We start from the raw sequence: 6,360 nt of genomic DNA on the forward strand, positions 1-6,360 counted from the left end.
ACATCGGTGGGCAACTGGGCAAAATATGGGCGCACTCGCTACATAACATGTCAGTTAAACTTTAGAGGATTTAAGGTTTAATTTCAACTTTTTCTTTCGTTGATTTTGTTTAGTTTTGATTATGTACAATTAAAATCACTCATATTATCAAGTTTCAAGCATGTTTTGGTCCTGTATTTTATATTGTTTTTGAGTATTTGTACATATGTAAATAAACAATGAACAAACGTATTTATGCATATTGCCAACTAGCAAACTTTGGTTAAAACGAAGGTAGCACATCGATATACGGAAGCTTTTTAATTTCTTTATCAAATGGTTGGGCATGGCTTTTTTAAAATGTAGTATTACACAATTCAACCTTATGTTTACCTTTCGCATGAATGGTTTGGAGTTTAACGGTACAGCGCGTGGACATGTATTTGAATATAGGTCAGCAACAACGTACAAGTCTGTAGAGACGATCACGCGTAATAGCACTAAATGTTTTGTCTCATCTTTTTTATCTTTTATAGAATGGTAGCGGGTACTAGAAATTTCTAGGATTTCTAAGCTAAACACAACAATATGAATACTTTTTGTCGAAAGATGTCATTAGCATTTGGCGTTGCAAAGTTTGGGCAAAATATGAGGTATAATAAGGGCTGTATATCCCAGTCAACGTGTCGAAAAATGACCCGAAAAACGAGATAAGAGTATAACATTAATTTTTGGGGTTAATGTCTTTTAAACTGTATAAATTCACTCCTACTCATAGCAAAGACCTCCCCCACTAAGTATGCAAATTGGTTGAGACGCCATCGATTGATTTACGCGGCTTAACTCAGTCATCAATCTAGTAAGTTAAGTTTTTTCCCCTACCTTTTGCTACAACCGTCGCGACGTCGGCAGAATGGACCCTGTGATCGCTGATCGAGGACACCTAATGGCGCACTTAAAAAGCAGTGATGGGACTTTGTATCATCCGCAAATATTGCACGATGTATCTGGGCCATTCTAGCCTGGTCCCAGTCTCTTCGGGTCGGCTTAGGGATGTTTTACCGCGCCTAGTCTGCTATATTGAATCGTTTCTGTCAGCCTGTCTACTTAGCTGCCATTGAGAGTTTCGCCGCCACTGTAACTAATTAAAGCCAAGGCCGTAAACCCACCCCGAGCGGGCTAAACTGTCTAGGCGGGCGGGCATCACTCCTAACGCCGTAGAGATACCGAGGAGCTTCCGATGGTATATGGTTTCCAGGCTAAGGTCATTCGGGGCATGATTTGATAACAATTAGGCCAACCTGATCTTGTTTTTTTGGATGACGTCCTTTGGGCACCCCAAAATCGATGCAAGCGTGCAAGTTGGGTAAAAAGATATGGCGTTCATCACAAAATATGAGCGGTCAGGAAGGTTGAACAAATGCATGGACATACAGAGCACGGTATACTAAACAATGCATTCTTTATATTGGTCCTTTCATATCTTCTTCTTTGAGTTTGGAAGACTTTGCTCGGATGTTTTAATATATTTTCATCTTACTTACACTTGGCAAAACATTTATGGCACCAAAACATTTTTGCATGCTCAACACAAACCTTACAGTTTGGTTGCAATTTTCCTGAGGGACACGTAAGAAAAGTGTGGCCTAACACGTGATAGGCAAACAGAACGGGTGTTAAAGCGGTGTCTAGAATCTACTGGACCATTGGGACTAATATTTTGTTCTGAATGAGTTCAAGAGTATCTGCCTTATACATAACACAAAAACGTATCGTTACGTTTACGCACGGTTTAACCTTCCTGTAAATATTTAGGTCAATTCTTGCAAGAATCAAAACGCGGAAGGCTTATCTGAGATCAGATAACACTCGTGACGCCTCTGTGTACAAAAAGGTAAATATGTTCAAGAATTTTAACCCTCATACACCCGAACGGGGTCATTTTTGACCCCAGGCGTGGATTTTGATGTGCCATTTGAAAATTTTTGCTTGGAAAAAAATTCCTTCCGTAACTTTGTCAGTAGACATCTATTCTAACCTCTTTTGATTTTCTAGGGGGATTGGCACAATACTGTTGACATTATAGAGGAAAGTCTGGAGTGATTCCACTGGGGTCATTTTTGACCCCAGCAAAAACAATGTGCTTTTTTTGAGACCTGCCCTCTGTAACTCCTAAACTACTCGTTGTATCACCACCAAATTTTCAGAGGATGATGCACATGTAAATCGATATCATCATCATAACTTTTGTGTCATAATGGCGTATTATGACGTCATTATGACGTTTTTATGTGATTGTATCCGCCATCTTGGATTTTGACCGATGACATCATGAAATCAGCATAAAATATTAATGTTAGATTATGAAAGTTATATTGGATTACATATATGATGATAACAATGTAAGAAAATAAATGTGGTGTACCAACAATTCCTCGACACGTCATTGTTTGAACTGAAATAAGCAGATTTTATAAGATAAAACCCGTTGCCATGGCAACATGAAAAACGATGAACTTTCTTTATTAATTTGAATTTTTTGTTGAGGACATTTTGTAAAAATTCACTAAGTTTGGTGGCTCTGGCGTAAGCCATTAAGGAGTTATGCAACATAAAATTTGGCGTGGGCCTCAAAAATCCTCTACCGGTCTAAATAGGAATAGTTCAAAACGTGGTCCTACTTGTCTTTTTGCATAAATTATCATAATTTACCGGAATTATTCATACCTAAACAAGCCAAAACATTCCTCTTACATTGATGAAGCAATGTACGGATAACAATCGGCGAAAAAAGTGAAAAGGGAGATTTTACTGAAGAAAACATTTTGGGGTCATTTTTGACCCCGTTCAGTCATTTTAGTCGCAAAAAAGGGTTCAGGTTTATGAGGGTTAAGATTTCAGAACTAGTAGTGTAAGTGATACGTTAAAGTCGGCATGTTGAAGTATCCATATACCTGTTCTTAGGTTAATCATTTTCTATACCATTGTTTGTTGTTTGCAAGTATACGGTTACAGAAGACCTTACGAAAGTCGCTGTACTATTGTCTTGTCAATAAAGATGTCTATATCAACTATTGTCGGGATTCTATATAGAAGAAGAACTTGATTGCACGACAGTTGTAACTGGTACAATGTATGGCAACTTACGCACACACATATATGTAGCTAGTATTAATGATGACATAGGTCAGTCGGCCCTTTGAATATCCAGGCTAGGTTGGGTCGCGAGACCAGGTAGGAGGGTAGTATGGACCATGTACACCCATTAACAAGTGTCCACGTAATGTTCACGTGCTTATCAGTTCTTTGGGTTGCACTGTAAACAATTTTACATACATTGAACCGTTGTTTACTCATGAGAGGCTCAAATCGGCCTGCAGGCCGCTTTTTATTGAGGTCATGAGGGAAGAGGTAAGGGTCAGGCAAAATAAGGTACAGTTTACATGATTCAAAGTCCTAACAAATATGATAATGATAATAATAACTTTATTGCAAATTCATGCCCGGAGGCTAATTGCAAGGATACATTGAAATGAGATAATGATAATAATTAGTGCACAGTAATGAAATAAACACAAAGTAAAATCGTCAACTAGAGCTACTTTTAATCTAAATAGTTGCTATTGGGTTTGATTTCTTTTTTGTGTACAGTGGAATTTGAAATTCCCTACATTTTGGGAGATATATGCATTGAGCGGTGTTCACAGAAATACAGTTTTTGTAGGTCTGCGCGACATTCAAAGCTGGGAACAATTTTGGTAACTAGGTTAAATAGTTTGTCTCTTTATATACACATATTATTGCACATACATGGTACAATATACATCATGTGAGATTTTTTAGGAGGGGGAGGTCCTAGAAAATGTACCTATGTACCGTGATACGAGGGTTGTTCAACTCGCACTGTCCGAGGCATAGCTATTAGTCATAAAGTATTCTATCAATATACTTCGTCCTCAGTCTGGGGTTCAACCGGTTATCAATATCCATCAAATGTCAAATTATCGTCGTAATTTCCGAGGGAATGACGTTCATATGAACCCGTTATTAGCTTGGAAACCATACCATCGGGGGCTCCCCGATATCTCTACGTCGCTGGAAGTTATGCCCGCCCTTCCAGACAGCTTAGCCCGCTCGGGGTGTGGGTTTACGGCCCTGGATTAAATTACTGTAATTCACTTTAAGTTCACGGTAGCAAAATTTCACGGTGTAAGAAAAATGGACATTTTTACTGAACTTTAACTTCACGGTGGCAGCAAGTAATTTATAGAAAGTATGTGCGGAGGAATCAAAAATAGGTTTTTCACAGTGATGATAAGTTCACGGTCCAGAGGTGACAGTGAAAACAGTGAACTTAAAGTTACAGTGAAAGAACTACAGTAGTTCACCCCCTAGGGTGGCGGCGGAACTCTATATGGCAGCTAAAGTAGAAAGGCTGTGAAATTCTATATGGCAGCTAAGTAAGCTGACAGAAACGTATCAATAAAGCAGATTGAAACGTATCAATAAAGCAGACTGGGCCCGGTAATACGCCCCTAAGCCGACCCGTAGAGACTGGGTCCAGGCTAACTTGTGATGGGCGAGGCTTGACCACCTCTGCATGCAGACTGTGACAACCGTAGCCATGATGGCTAAGAATGTTCCTTTGGTCCAACCATCAGTGCTCCGGTTTTTATAGTGGTCACCTGTCAGTACTGTGACCATTTTCGCCAAGCCCCCTGGATGGTCACTACAGACTGGTTTGACTGTACATGGATTTTATTGAGTACGACTTAACACATAAGCTGAGAACTTTAACTTTAAACCGACATATTATCACGTTTTTATCGGCCGAAGCGACTACTTAATATGTTTATTTTTTTCTTTTTAATTTGGGTTTTGACAGACAAGGACGACGTGGCACTGCACTCAAGTTTTTATAACTTATATTAACAGTGCCACGTACAGATAACAACATACCCATTTTTAATACACCTGGGCGAAGCGAGGAAAGTCGTGTAAAGTGCCTTTCCCAAGGGCACAACATCGGTGGCGTCAGGGGGATTCGAACTCGGGACCTCTTGGTTCTGAGCCGAACACCCTGCCGTTACGCCACACGACCCCACTTATTCATTGGAATATGTTTATTCATTGGATAGTTGAATATATGTTGATGTTTAATTAAAACATTCGCTAATTTCGTAGGCACACCTACCGTATCACCGTCGTCAGTCAGTCTAGTACAGACTAGGTCACAAAATACAGTTCAAAGTACTAAATGGGTAACGAGGCATGAAAAACATGACCTTTCACTCCACATTATGGTGACCTTTGCCGTGCCGCAGAGAAAACGCTTGCAGGGGAAGGACCTCCAAATGGACTTTCCAATGCAACACATGGTAAACCACCAAAAACAATCACTTTAAAACACCTGTATCTACATTTCAAACCTCAAATCTTTACCACCCCTGCAAAGCTGAATTTCTCAGGTTGCTTTAGGTAAAAAAGCAGGTCAACTCATGCATTTTAATGAGCTAAAGCCAGAAGTTTCAGATGAGACCAGGATTTCACCCCCAATCCTAATATATCAGTCCAACCAGAAGAGAAGGGCTCAGAGGTCAATCCGAGATCAAAACACGCCAAAGATCACCTATTTTGGCCAGATTTTAAAAATTCACATTCTTCTGTCCTCCCTGTCAGAAAACTAGACCATTCTGAGCAAATTTGCCCGGGAAAAAAATTATTTCAAAAATAAGTAAGATACTGCGCTCTACTGCGCAACTCATTAACCGGTCCCTCTCCTGTAGGGTTGTGTCGAGGTATTTAAAACCAACCCTGGTAGTACCGGTAAGAACGTTAGGTATACAAAATGACATCTTTATTATTAAGCATGGAATTCACATGACCTTTCTATGGTACGGGGACGAAATGAAAGGGTTTTCGCTGTCCGAAAATTGGAAAGGGGAGGGGGGCAAAGTCATGTGATTGGGTCGTCCAGTCTTTCGAGACAACCATTTACTTTCTTAGAAATCTAACTTCAAGAAGACTGCTATGATATCACCAAAATGAGACAGAATTGTAACCTTAGTGTCATCCTTAGTATCAGTCCTCCTGGGCTCCATACCCTCCCTTCTCCGAGTCTAACCTGACTCAAACTCAGCAACACTGATTCAAGTTTTTACAATTCTTTTATTACAATAGCGGCAAAAAACAGTCCGAAGCATTCATCTCTATGTAACTGTCAATATCAGAACATTTCTAAACAAACCGCAAAATCGGGTACTTAAACTAAACAACCGTAACAAGAGTACTTTGTTTCTTACAATATTGAAATCTAATATCATTATCACTCTCAGAAAGCCAAGACAAAGAAGGAAGGTGATTTTATCACGAGCTAGCCTT

The sequence above is a fragment of the Branchiostoma lanceolatum genome, chromosome 11 (genome assembly GCF_035083965.1).
Source record: "Branchiostoma lanceolatum isolate klBraLanc5 chromosome 11, klBraLanc5.hap2, whole genome shotgun sequence".
Lineage (NCBI taxonomy): Eukaryota > Metazoa > Chordata > Leptocardii > Amphioxiformes > Branchiostomatidae > Branchiostoma > Branchiostoma lanceolatum.